A 13,056-nucleotide genomic window follows, 5' to 3' on the forward strand; every position below is an offset into this window, starting at 1 on the left:
GTGTGTGTGTGTGTGTGTGTGTGTGTGTGTGTGTGTGTGTGTGTGTGTGTGTGTGTGTGTGTGTGTGTGTGTGTGTAATGGAGCAGGAAAGAGCAGAGGATGCTGTGATGATGTGTTCAGTATTCTGGCGCCGTCTCGTTGGTTCTGTGTTGATGAAGCGACGGAGTTCTGCTCGGCCAATCAGAGACGTTCACTGACTGCTGAACAACTCGAGCTGAAGCCAACGGCCTCGAGTTCACTTCACACACCTGTTTGTTTTCTTTGTCACGTCGCACGTTACCTGAGAGAACGTGAAAGGAAACAATATCACAGCCGGGACGGACTCTGGTGTGGTTTCATTGGAAGCTGCTCTCTCAGCTAATCGCTCCAGTAGATGTTGCTTTTTACATTATTATGACCCTTTGTTATTGAGGACCTGGTTCTGTTTTCTTCCAAAACCCGAAAATCAATAACGTTTGAGTTTTTTGATACTGCTGTGGAGTCCCGTGGGTCCTATAACATAACATTACATCTCCAGTCGAGTCATTTAAACCTAATCACTGGTCCGCCGCATGCATCCAATAAAGTTTTTGAATACAGTTGAATTAGCAGCCAACAGGTCTTTGAAACCAGAGCAAAGTAGTTTGATTTCTTTGGAAAACATGGGGAGAAGGTAAGGTAGGTAGGTAGGATAAAAGACTCAGATCCTTCAATAATTAGTCTCATATATGACATCTGTATCAATAAAAATGAATGATCCCATCCCTACGTGAGAAGTTTTCGTTGGACTTTAGTTCTTTTTGTGAGAATAATTTTATATTTTTCATTCATCTTTTCTAATTCAACAATTCATAGTTCCAAAAGAAAATCAATAATTTTTCCATTTATCTGCATGTGCAATTTTCATTTGTCTGCAGTGCTCTCCAAAAGCATGCACGCGCACACACACACACACACACACACACACACACACACACACACACACACAGCAGGAGTCCTCTTTGACTTGATTGTGGGGACTGAAATAGTCAAAACAAATTATTTGTCTCATCAAGAGAAAGAGGCTGCAGAAATGACTTTCACAGAAAGTTATTTACAACATAATTTAACATTGTTCTGACCATCTGTGTGTGTGTGTGTGTGTGTGTGTGTGTGCGTGTGCAGGTTTTTGATAGTTAAAAAACGTGTGTTTTGTGTTGTAGCTGCACACACGGAGCCTAAATATTTGTACATTCTCAGACGTTTTGCTGTGTTTATTCATGCGTGTGCCGAAGCACACATTAATAAACGTGGCTCCGCTGTGGTTTCTGTGTGCTTCCTGCATTTTGCTGAGTGTTTCTTAACGAGCTCTGGGTATTAACGCAGTCTGGATTTTCTTTATTAAACCGACTCTTTAAGATGTTTTGTTCCTTTTAGCTTAAACTGCAAATGCACGGGCTATTACTGAAACACACATTAACATTTTTCCTGTCAAACTGTGTCGGTAGCTTTACATTATCTCATTTATGGGACGTTTTCTAAGCCTTTGTTTGTACACTTATCACTGGAAGTAAGAAAAAATATTTGCAGACCAACAATAGAGAAATATGTACGCTCTGCAGAAACCTCTGTGCTCATCATGGCGCCGCTTTCTGAGTCCTTACAGGAAAACGGCGACTTGCGGGGATGTTTGTTTGCTTGTTTAAGGATCTTTTGAAAGATTAATTGAATAATTAAACAACAAGAAACCCTGACATGATACACATGAAACATACAAATGTAATGTTTTTGTGGTTTACAGAAATGTACGATGCCAACATTCTCTTGAGGCAACTAGGCTTGAAAAAATGGTTAAAGTTAACCCTTTCGAACCAGAGGACACTGGCTTGGTTTCTTTCACAAACGTAAGAAGAATTAGCAAGAAATAAGAAAAATTAGCTGAAAATGGTTATAAAAGAAAAGAAAAAGAAAGTCAAAGAAAAAAAAGGAAATTACCTGGAAAAAAGCGCTTAAAAATGATAATAATTCTGTGAAATATTTTTTAAATATGTAATTATGATCATTAAAACTTAAAACTTTGTTTTTCCTTTGCTTTTTTCTCTTTTCCCCACACATTTTTGAATATCTTTTTAAGAAATAAATTTCTAAACTTACTAATTTCTTGCAATTTGCTACACATTTCTTTCCAAGTTGCTATTTCCCTTTTTTTCCACGTTTCTGTGAGAAATCACACCAATTTGCAGAGCTGAGGATTGTCAGCAGCAGAGTTACTCTGTGTGTGTGTGTGTGTGTGTGTGTGTGTCTTCTCTATAGTTTGGACATGTTTTGGCTGATGGATGACGTGCTGTGGGGCTGCAGTGTTGGTGCAGAGGTGAGGTCAGAGTTTCCTGTTCACTTGTGTCAATATGATCTGAATGTGATGCACACAAGTGTGTGTGTGTGTGTGTGTGTGTGTGTGTGTGTGTGTGTGTTTAATATGATGTGTGCATCAGGGGGTTTGCTTGTATCTTGCAATGTGTGTGTGTGTGTGTGTGTGTGTGTGTGTGTGTGTTTAGCCCTGCAGCTATACTCACCTGTCAGTCAGCACAGCTCAGCTCCAGTCAGCTCACGCCGCTCGCTCTGATCGTCCTCGATGCCGTCGACTCGGAGCTCAGAGTCGGCTCACATTTATTCATCTTTTTAACAAACACACAAAGAACCTCACAAAGAACAAACACACCGATGCACATTTTGTTTATGCAAAGTTTTTTTTATAACAGTTTTGTGTCTTTGAGGACCTTCAATGAACGTAGAGGAGCTTTTCGCAGCTAACGAGCTCGATACTGCGACACACCAACACAGAGCAAAAAGGAGGATATTGTTTTTATTTCCTGAGGACAAGCTTTAGTGTTTTTTTAGGGACACAACTTTTTATTTTTGAAGATCGGAATTAGGCGGAAGGTTTGAAATATGAAGTTAGTTTAACTCTTTGAAACGCTGCTTCCAGGCAGCAGGTAAACACTGGCGTGCAGATACTGCGAGCTCTCGTTGGTCTCGAGCATGTATGCATACGTGAACGCGGCTTCCGCGCTCTGAGCTACAGGCTACAACAAAGACATGATGCCAGTGATGTTTTTCAAAACAAATTGGCACGTCGGGCTTCAGGACACGTGGATTACTTTGAATGAGCAGTTTGGAGACATTTCTTGGTTTTATTAGGGGTTTTTTTTTAACGTTTGAATCCCGGTCAATATTTTCTTCAACTGTTTGGGAGTTTAATGTAATGCCTTTTCCTCATGAACCTCCAATAGTGTTTTCTCAAATATAAAACTTCACTCGACTTTCCATCCGCACGAGGGGGAGTAGATAATGACTGAATTTTCGTCTTTTGAGGAACCATTCCTTTAAGCTCTCCATTTTACATCCAAAATGTTTTGCACCGTGGAATTTAATGTGAGGTTACTTCCCCCCCGTTTTAAACTACAGATGCCAAATCAACCAAAATAATCTACAGCTTTCTGTACTGCAAAAATAATTAAATGATGTTAAAATGTTCGCTTCGAATAAATTTGTCTCTGTAGCTCAGTTTTCTGCATTCAAAGACTTTATCAGCGATCACTTTTCGATTCCTACACCCCTCATCTCATCTGAACTTTTAAAGGCTAATCTCCATACAGTTAGGCCGTGTGTGTGTGTGTGTGTGTGTGGGTGTGTGTGTGTGTGTGTGTGTGTGTGTGTGTGTGTGTGTGTGTCTTGTTTAAACTCCCGGACGTCCCCTCTGTGCTCACCTGTGCCCGAGGCTCCCCGTGCTCCAGGTTTCGATAACTTCTAATGCAAAGTGAGCGCTGTTGTCAGGCCTGATCAGGCAGAGAGGGGGGAGACGGCTGAGGAGCGGGGGGATGGAGGGGGTGAGGCGAAGAGTTTGGATCGGAGGGTCGGGACGAGACAAAAGTACTTTGGTTCTCATTGATCCACTTCTTCAACTGTGTGTTTGAGAGTCTCAAAAGGACAGACGAGCGCACAGCGATATAATCAGGTGAAAACGTCAGGCCTCATGCAGGAAGCAAAATACCAACAAATGTATTATTTTAGTGCATAATAAAAATGTATTCTTAATTTAGTGCCCGTTGATTTCTGGGTTTTAACAGGTTTTTGGATTTTTGCCTCATGCAGCTACACTCACTTACATTTCTGTTATTTTTTATTAATTTTTTGTAAAAAAAAAAATCAAATCAAATAAAATCAAAATGCAAACGTTCTTAACCATCCAAATCTGCTCTTACGAGGTGTGCTGCATGTCAGGAGCAGTGGTAGGAAACACCCAAAAATCCCAATAACATCCTGAAATTCTAGAAGCATTTTAAAATCCTGGAAATGTCCTAGAAACCCTTGAAATGCTCCAAAATTTTGAGAAACATCCTAAAATCTGAGAAATGCCCCAGAATTTAGGAAACATCCTACAATCCCATAAACATCCTAGAATCCTAAAAATGTCCTAAAAAACTAATAACGCCCTGAAATCCTAAAAATATCTTAAATTCCCTTAAATATGTGCTGAAATCCTAGAAATGTGCCAAAGTCTTAGAAAAGTCCCAAAATTTGAGAGATATCCTAAAATCCTGTGCATCCTAGAAACTCCTAAAATGTCTTGAAATCCTAAAAATGTCCTAAAATCCTAATGATGTCTTGAACTCCTTGAAATGTCCCAAAGTTAGAGAAATGTTTTTAAAACCCAAGAAAGATTCAAGAATCCTAAAAAATGTCCTAAAATCAGAGGTTTATTCTTTTTATCCAACTTTCATCCTTCAAAGGGACCAGCTCCTGGATGCGCGCGCGCGCGCACACACACACACACACACACACACACACACACACACACACACACAGAGAGAGAGAGAGATTTGGTGTAATACTTCGTCACCGAGGCAACCAGACAGCACCAAGCCAAATAACAGTCTGGATACAAAAACCATCCCGCCCAATAGGAGGTGGCCTGCAGGCGGAGGGGTGCTGTGGAGGGACTTTGGCTGCTCCGTCTCTGTCAAACTTTCTTTGGTCTTTTTTTTTCTTTTTTGTCTGTTTTTGTTGCTGCTGTCCACTTCAGGGACGGCTCAGTCTCCTCGCTTTACAAAACAGCTTTAAAGACAGATACTCACAGCCGAGAGGGGATTCACTTTCAAGCACAGTTCAAGAGCATCTCTGTCTTTTTGTTTTTGTTTTTAAAGGTCGGGCTTGTGTCTGATTGGAGGAGCTGCGATGTGGAGGATGCGTGTGAGGAAAGGGCCGAGATACTAAAGGAAAACAGGAGTATTTCCAGTGCGGAAAGCTCATATTTTCTGAGCTATTTCTCACAGTGAGACATCTTTGAGTCTCACACCGGAGCGTGTGGAGGCATGTGAGGACAGAGGAGTGACCCGGAGTCCTCTCAGTGGAGGGAAATAAATGTCCCAGCAGCTGAGAGACGAGCCTTTTAAACACAGTGCGAACTCTGTGTTGTGTGTCGGTGTCCTCTGGATGTCATGTCTCCATCGTGGCTCAGATGTCCACTGGAAGTGTCTCAGATAGGGGTCCACCAGTATTGGTCTTTCAGGGCCCATGCAGTTTATCAGTAGTTAATGAGATTGATAACTGATGTATGAAACCGAAATTAATTTACAATAAAAATGAAAATCTTTCTGTCAATATTTAGCATTAAAAAAACAAACTCCAAAAAAACTTTGTTTAAATGTCTTCAGCAAATGTTTCATCAAAACTGAGACTTTCAAAATCATACACAGCAAGTTCCCAGGAACTTTTTTATAGTAGTGAAAATCTAAATAAAAAATGAATGAATAAAAAAGCTCCCTGAGATTTTACAAAGTAAAAGTTCCTTCCATGCTGACACTTTCTTTGCACTTTTTAATTCATTTATTTCGTTAGCGCTCATTAAAATAAAACGCAGATACAGATAACGTGTAAAATGCCAAATATTGGCCCCGATAATCGCAGTGTTTTCTTTCTGTTTAAAGAAAAATCCATATTCATATGATAACATCCTGAGAACTGTATTATAACCGAAAATGCTGTAGCCTGCATGCCAGGCCAGTAGATGGCGGTGTTACTGAAATGACACAGCGTTGAAGACGTGCCTGTGCATGAAGCCGTTCTTCTAAACAAAACAGGAAGACGATGGCGAACGCACGAGAAGCGACAGCATTAATAATCTCAGCAGAGTCAGCCGCACAAACAGCTCGATAAAGCGCCATAGTTGTTGTTGTCCTCCTGCTCGCACATGGCTGTTTGTCTGAAACGTGATGCGTGAAGTGACGTCACCACCCTCACAGGATCGTCGCCACTTTCCATGGCGACAGAAGGGGTGGCATTTTCAAAGTATTACACTCTGGAACCCGGTTTCAAAAGTTTTTGCGTTACTTTGATTTTTTTAAAATATAATAATATGTTTTAAAATGTCATTATATTTTCATTCTTTATTTAAATTCCTTATAACATTATTTATTAGATAGTATTATAACAGCAGTTTATTTAACTTTATTATCTGACAGTAGCTACTTACTTATTTTAGTAGTTCACATTAGTTTAAAGGACATCTGAAAATATTGTCATATATAGCATATCGTGATATAGCCTTAAAATATCGCGATATTATTTTAAAGCCATATCACCCAGTCCCACCGGTAAACGGCCTCTAAGTCGTCTCGTCACAGACATTTTATCTGAGGAGAGTCTGCAGTCGTGCTCGCTGCTCTGTGAGGCTGCACTTTTATACGAGACTAAATTCTCAAGAGATCAGGAAATGAATGGCGGCAAGATTTAAAATGCAAAGCAACTGTGGGTTTTTTTGGAGAGAGAAGAGTTTCTTATGCTTTGCTCACTGGTGCTCCTTGATGTTGCACTGGTTCGGCTCATGTTGCAGCAGCTCAGTTTCTCCTCTCGGCCCGCCAGATTCATGGACACTGAAGCGTGTGTGTGTGTGTGTGTGTGTGTGTCTGTGTGTGTGTGTGTGTGTGTGTGTGTGTGTGTGTGTGTGTGTGTGTGTGTGTGTGTTTTTTCATGTGGGACACTGTACGTGATGGTCGGTCTGACTCTGAGCCACGAGTTGAAAACCACAGAACTCCTGCAATCCCCGTTTTCTCCTCCCAACCCTCCCTCCTCAAAAAACAAATTTTAAATATTTAAATATTTTTAGGTCTGGTCATGTCTCTATGCAAGTGATTATTTTTGTTTTATTAATTTTTTTATTGACTATTTATTTAGAAATTTTAGTCTGTTTAACATTTGTAATACTCCCTATATTATTTTATTATTTTTAACATTTTATAGTTTAATTTTTTTTTACCTTTTGCTTTTATCCTTTCATTTACCTCTTATTTACGAAAATAGTGTTTTATTAATTTATTTTATTTGTTTGTTTGTTTTATTTATTTTCTTTATTTATTAGGTTTTTTTTCCTGCCTCCGCTGTTTACTCACTTGTGGTTGCGTTTCACATGCGTGTGTGCGTGTGTGTGTGTGTGTGTGTGTGTGTGTGTGTGTGTGTGTGTGTGTGTGTGTGTGTGTGTGTGTGTGTGTGTGTGTGATTGGTGTGAGCAGGTAGCAGCGCTGCACCTTCTGTGAAGACGCGTCATTGTTATCGGCAGCACGATCGAGTCTCCGTAATCATCGCTATTTTTCTCTTCCAGTTTCCCTCTGAGATCTTTAACATTTCATCTCCTCGAATTGTACTTTTTTAAGCGCTGATCGGCACACCTGCACAAACAGGCCCGTGTCCTCGTGTCGCACCATTCATCCTGCAAATGAACAATTCAGCAAAAGAAAGGAAGCAGCTCTTTTCATCAGTTTGACGCAGCGCTCCGTTTCCGTCAGCCCCCCGCTGTGCAAATACTTTTCTATTGATACACAAGTACTGATAATAGCTTTTAAAAACTTGAAAACAGCTTCGCGTCCTCTCCTCGGTTATTCTCTTTGTTTGGCCTCCTCTCGGTGTGTCCGTGTCTTCATCATGCGGATGTTCGCTGCTGCTGTAACGACTGCGATGTCCTGTAATCCAGAAAAACAAAAACACACATGACCTATGAGAGGGGTGGCAGGGACGTGTGTGTGTGTGTGTGTGTGTGTGTGTGTGTGTGTGTGCGCGCGCGCGCTGTCGTCACGCTGTTGTGTGTGTTTGCGTATCAGTGTATAAGAGCCATAAGAACTGAACACACAGACGGATCGATGCAGTCCAGCTGCAGGAGACACTTTGGCGCGTGTGTGCAGAGCGATGCAGAGGAAACAGGCTTTCAGGAACAGTTTGGTGCTTTGCTTGTTTGATCCTAAATACTGACGCTCAGCAGGCAGAGGATGGAGTTAAAAGTTATTGTTTAATAAGAAAGATATTTATACACGTTCAACCTCGTGAGCTGACATTAAGATGAGATTTTATTTGTTATATAACCGATATTTTTATCCAGAATGAAACTGCTGTCCAGCTGTTGCAGAGTAGAAAGTAGAAAGAATGTAAATGATAAGATATAAATTGCAAACAAGTATAATATATAACCAGGGCAGAGCTGAGCCAGTGGAATAATATTTTAGTAAACATTAAGTAAATAAATACATAAATGAATACATGAATAAATAAACATGTATGAGATATATCATGAAATAAGTGAATGAGGCAATAAATATAAGTTTAAAAAAAATTAAGTCAAAATGAAAAATAAATATGCTATGAGATAAAGCCTGAAATAAATAATAAATAACAAAAATGAGGCAATAAATATATATAAATACATAAATATACCTACCAGATAAATCCTGAAATACATAAATTAAGCAATAAATATAAACATGAATGTAAATATGAATGAATAAATATGCCCGTGAGTTAGATCCTAAAAGAAATTAATAAGGCAGTTAACCTATAAATATAAAATGTATGTTTATATACATGTATACATTTTAAAAAATGGTTAAATGAATAAATAAAAAAATCCTATGAGATAAATCCTTAGATACATGAAGCAGGAAATAAATATATTAAAATAAAGATTAATGTTAATATGAATAAATAGAAAGAAAGGTTTGTGTTATTCATATATTTATTGTCTTATTCATTGTATTTAAACATTCACTTCATGGATATATTTATTTATTTCACAGGCATATTTATTGAATTATTGAAAACTTACTAAAAATTAATTCCATAAGAGCCCGGTGCAGAGGTATTTAATTTTCTTTATATCGGGTCAGAAATTACAAATGATTGTAAATGCATCAAATCATCATTATCATCATCAGTTTGTGAAATTCGGTAAATTTATTGTTGGCTTTACATTTGGTTGACTTCAGTGGACATAATGAGCAATTTGAGACTCGGACTTGTTGATCTTGTGACTTAACTATAATTTTAACACTAGATTTTTTTCTAAGTGTGAGACTCGAGTATGTACTGTCTCTCCTGTCCAGTGTGAATGCAGCAGAAGTTTGCAGAGTTGACTCCAACATTACGGAATAGCAGTTTTCATTTTATTGCACAGACAGCGGCACTGTTAACATCTCTGTATGTATTCAGGCATCTGTGACTAATGCTGCGTGTCCACAAGGAGCGCTGCTGTTACAGTGCAGTCCTCTGCACACGCAGATACTGTCTGTGTTTGTGAGGAGCCACTGAGGCAGAAAATGGGTAGAATATAGAAAGGGAAGAGGCGACTAAACAGAACCATGTGATTCGAATGGGAATGAGGCCGAGATGGAGAGAGAGAGGTAGCAAGAAGAGAGAGGAGCCGGGGGGGTGAGAGGGTTCGAAACAGAGAGGAACCCACAGCTGCATCCTTCGGTCACACTCAGGGCTAAAATCATTATGGGAACATACGGACAAAGAGATGGAGCCTGTCAATACATTTTTGTCTGAATAATTTTCATTTTGTTCTTTTCTGGCTGCAGAAAAAGTGGATACAAGTGGAGGATTTTTTGTGAATAATACAAATTAATGGATGCAAAAAACATTTCAAACTTGAGAGAGATGATATAAATTCAATGCTTGGAAGAAATAATTCTGTTTTGCACGAAAAAAAGATGAAATGGTTAAATTCTATTAAATCAGTTTGAGATGATGAACTACAGTTTTCTCTTACCGAGTCAGTAAACTGAGGTCGCTCTTTGTTCCTCCATGATGGAGTGATATTTTTTCCACTAATTAGATATTTCAAAACATGTAAAATATCATCTGCATGTACATTGATTTGTAGCTCTGTGCCTAAGACAGACAGAGTCAAATGCACAAAGTGACAGGGCTAACTGTTGGCATCACATGGCTAACATTACCCAACGGTTACTAACAGCTTTGACACCAGAGTCGAACCGTTTTGATGTTTCTGTTGCGGATGTTAACTGCCACTGCAAGGCTTCTGCCTAAGCGGCAAAATATGACGAGTAGTGCGGCCCATTCTCATTCTGAAGTTGTTGAATAACGCCGCTTTTGCAGTGCTTTCAGTGTAAGTTCCCAACACCAAAATCCACTTTTTGTGTCCACATGATACATCACTGAATGGTGTCAGGTGAGAATGTGGCCGGACAGAAGTTTGTAGTGTTATTATAAGCTGCTGGATGGCACCGCCATGGCAATGTGATATATAGGACGGCCGGCGTCAGCTGAGAACCCAACCAGCAGGAACCTGTCACACGTGCATGATTCACCACTGGATGGCGTCAGTTTAAAACGCTGCTGGTTACGATGTAGTATAAGTTGCACGCCCCTTACTATAGAGTGAGAAGTAGGGGCGGTGGATGGATACAAAAAACGCCAGACTGTAATGCAGGAGTCTGATGTTCACTTCTCTTCTGAATGTGATGTTTTTTTCTTTGTTAATCATTATTGATCGTCACGTTTCGCATCGAGATGCAGCTAAGCATCGATGTATTGGCACAAGCTTAGTCCTGGCGTTGGTTGACGTGCTTTTGTTGACATCCTGTCGTTGGTTGTCATGTGCTTTTGTTGACATCCTGTTGTTGGTTGTCATGTGCTTTTGTTGACATCCTGTTGTTGGTTGTCATGTGCTTTTGTTGACATCCTGTCGTTGGTTGTCATGTGCTTTTGTTGACATCCTGTCGTTGGTTGTCATGTGCTTTTGTTGACATCCTGTCGTTGGTTGTCATGTGCTTTTGTTGACATCCTGTCGTTGGTTGTCATGTGCTTTTGTTGACGTCCCGGCGTTGGTTGTCATGTGCTTTTGTTGACGTCCCGGCGTTGGTTGTCCTGCTTTTGCTGACGTCCCGGCGTTGGTTGTCCTGCTTTTGTTGACGTCCCGGCGTTGGTTGTCCTGCTTTTGTTGACGTCCCGGCGTTGGTTGTCCTGCTTTTGTTGACGTCCCGGCGTTGGTTGTCCTGTCCAAAATAATCCTTCCTGCAGGGATGAATGTTTTTTTTTTATTTGCTCACTGTAAATGGACCCGAGCTCTCTAATATCTGCATTTTAAGACACAGCGGTTGTGAAATCGCATGTGACCAGTCTGAGCAAAGAGAGAGACAAACGAAGAGTGTAGTGTTAGCAGGAGGAGAAGAAGAACGAGGCGATAAGTAGCTGCAGCGTTATCAATACCTGCCTGACTGCCCGGCGCACTGAGCTGCTTCACACCTAGAGGTTTGTGTGTAAAGAGACTAAGAGGGAGACTCGGTGTGTGTGTGTGTGTGTGTGTGTGTGTGTGTTTAAGAGTGTGTGTTAATCTCTGAGGCGGTGTCTAGTCAGTGTCTGTTTGCAGAATAATTCTTTGTGGAAATGTTTCACGGTCAACGCTTAACATCCTTTCATAATGCTGCTGCAGAGGCTGTGTGTGTGTGTGTGTGTGTGTGTGTGTGTGTGTGTGTGTGTGTGTGTGTGTGTGTGGTATGATGTCTACTGAGGTGTGCAGCAGCATGTTCACAGTTTAGAGAGGTTAATTGGAAAAATGTAGGACAGTTATGTCATTTTTTTGGTCCAAGTTGCATGTAAGGACTTGTGGTGTAACTTTTTTTGATGTGATTTTTTTTTTCATGTTATGACATGAGTATGTTTCTGCACAGAGTACATTGGAAAATAACCAAATTCACAGCCTGTGTGGACTATAAAAAAAAAAAACCAAAAAAAAAACAGAAAGAAGGTGAGCCACAGCAGTTGATCGCTGCATCTGTCTCCTGCTGCACAGTGCACACGCAGGCAGCAAGTACGGCTGCATAAAGATAAGATAAGATGTGATATACTTTTATTGTTACTGTAAGGAAATTTGATTTATTACAGTGCAACATAAAAAAATACACATTCATCCTCAACACACATACATCAGAGAAAACCTATTAACATAATTATTGCATGTCCTTAAAAAAAAAAGGTTGCTTTTGTAAAGAAATTGCACTGTAGCACATCTCCGCGCGCTGGAGCGGACTGTCAGGATGCCTGCATGCTGGAGTGGGCTCTCAGACATGTCCGTGTGCTGTAGCGGACTGTTGGACATGTCCGTGTGCTGTAGCGGACTGTTGGACATGTCCGTGTGCTGTAGCGGACTGTTGGACATGTCCAAGCTATCCTTGCATGGTTCGTGCTCGGGCCCTAAAAAGTTTGCTTAGCGCAGTTTGATTAAATGTAGGTGATGCAGCATTTTATTTTGTTTTTATTTTTAACCTGAAGTTATTGTAAATAATCTGTTGTAAAAATGTTAACAGTAAAGCAAAATAAACATTCAAAATAATAAACAGCAAATCACAGCAACAACTCTAATAAGGACAAAGGACTCACTGGGTTTTGCCAGTTTGACGATATGCAGTTTTTATATCTCACTTAATTAAAGCCTCTGGGTCTTTGGTCAATCATTGAAAACTTGGCAAGAATTTGAAGTTAAACTCATTTTTGCCGCAATTAAGGATGCTGTTTTGCTGCAGACATTTCCATGGAGCCAAATAATAGCTGTAAGGATTTAAATCTAAAAAGCAACAGAATATGAAATTTAATCAAGACTGGATTCTTCAAGTTTGGATGCATAGTTCAAACTTGAATCCAGCATGGAGTCAGTGAGCCGTGGCACACAGCACAAGAGTATGGACATTTCTGACACTGATGACGTATTTTAAAGTGGTTGTTTCCCAGCGCTGTGCTGATAAATGGACTGGA

The sequence above is a fragment of the Plectropomus leopardus genome, chromosome 19 (genome assembly GCF_026936395.1).
Source record: "Plectropomus leopardus strain MGB_pleo_1.0 chromosome 19, ASM2693639v1, whole genome shotgun sequence".
NCBI lineage: Eukaryota > Metazoa > Chordata > Actinopteri > Perciformes > Serranidae > Plectropomus > Plectropomus leopardus.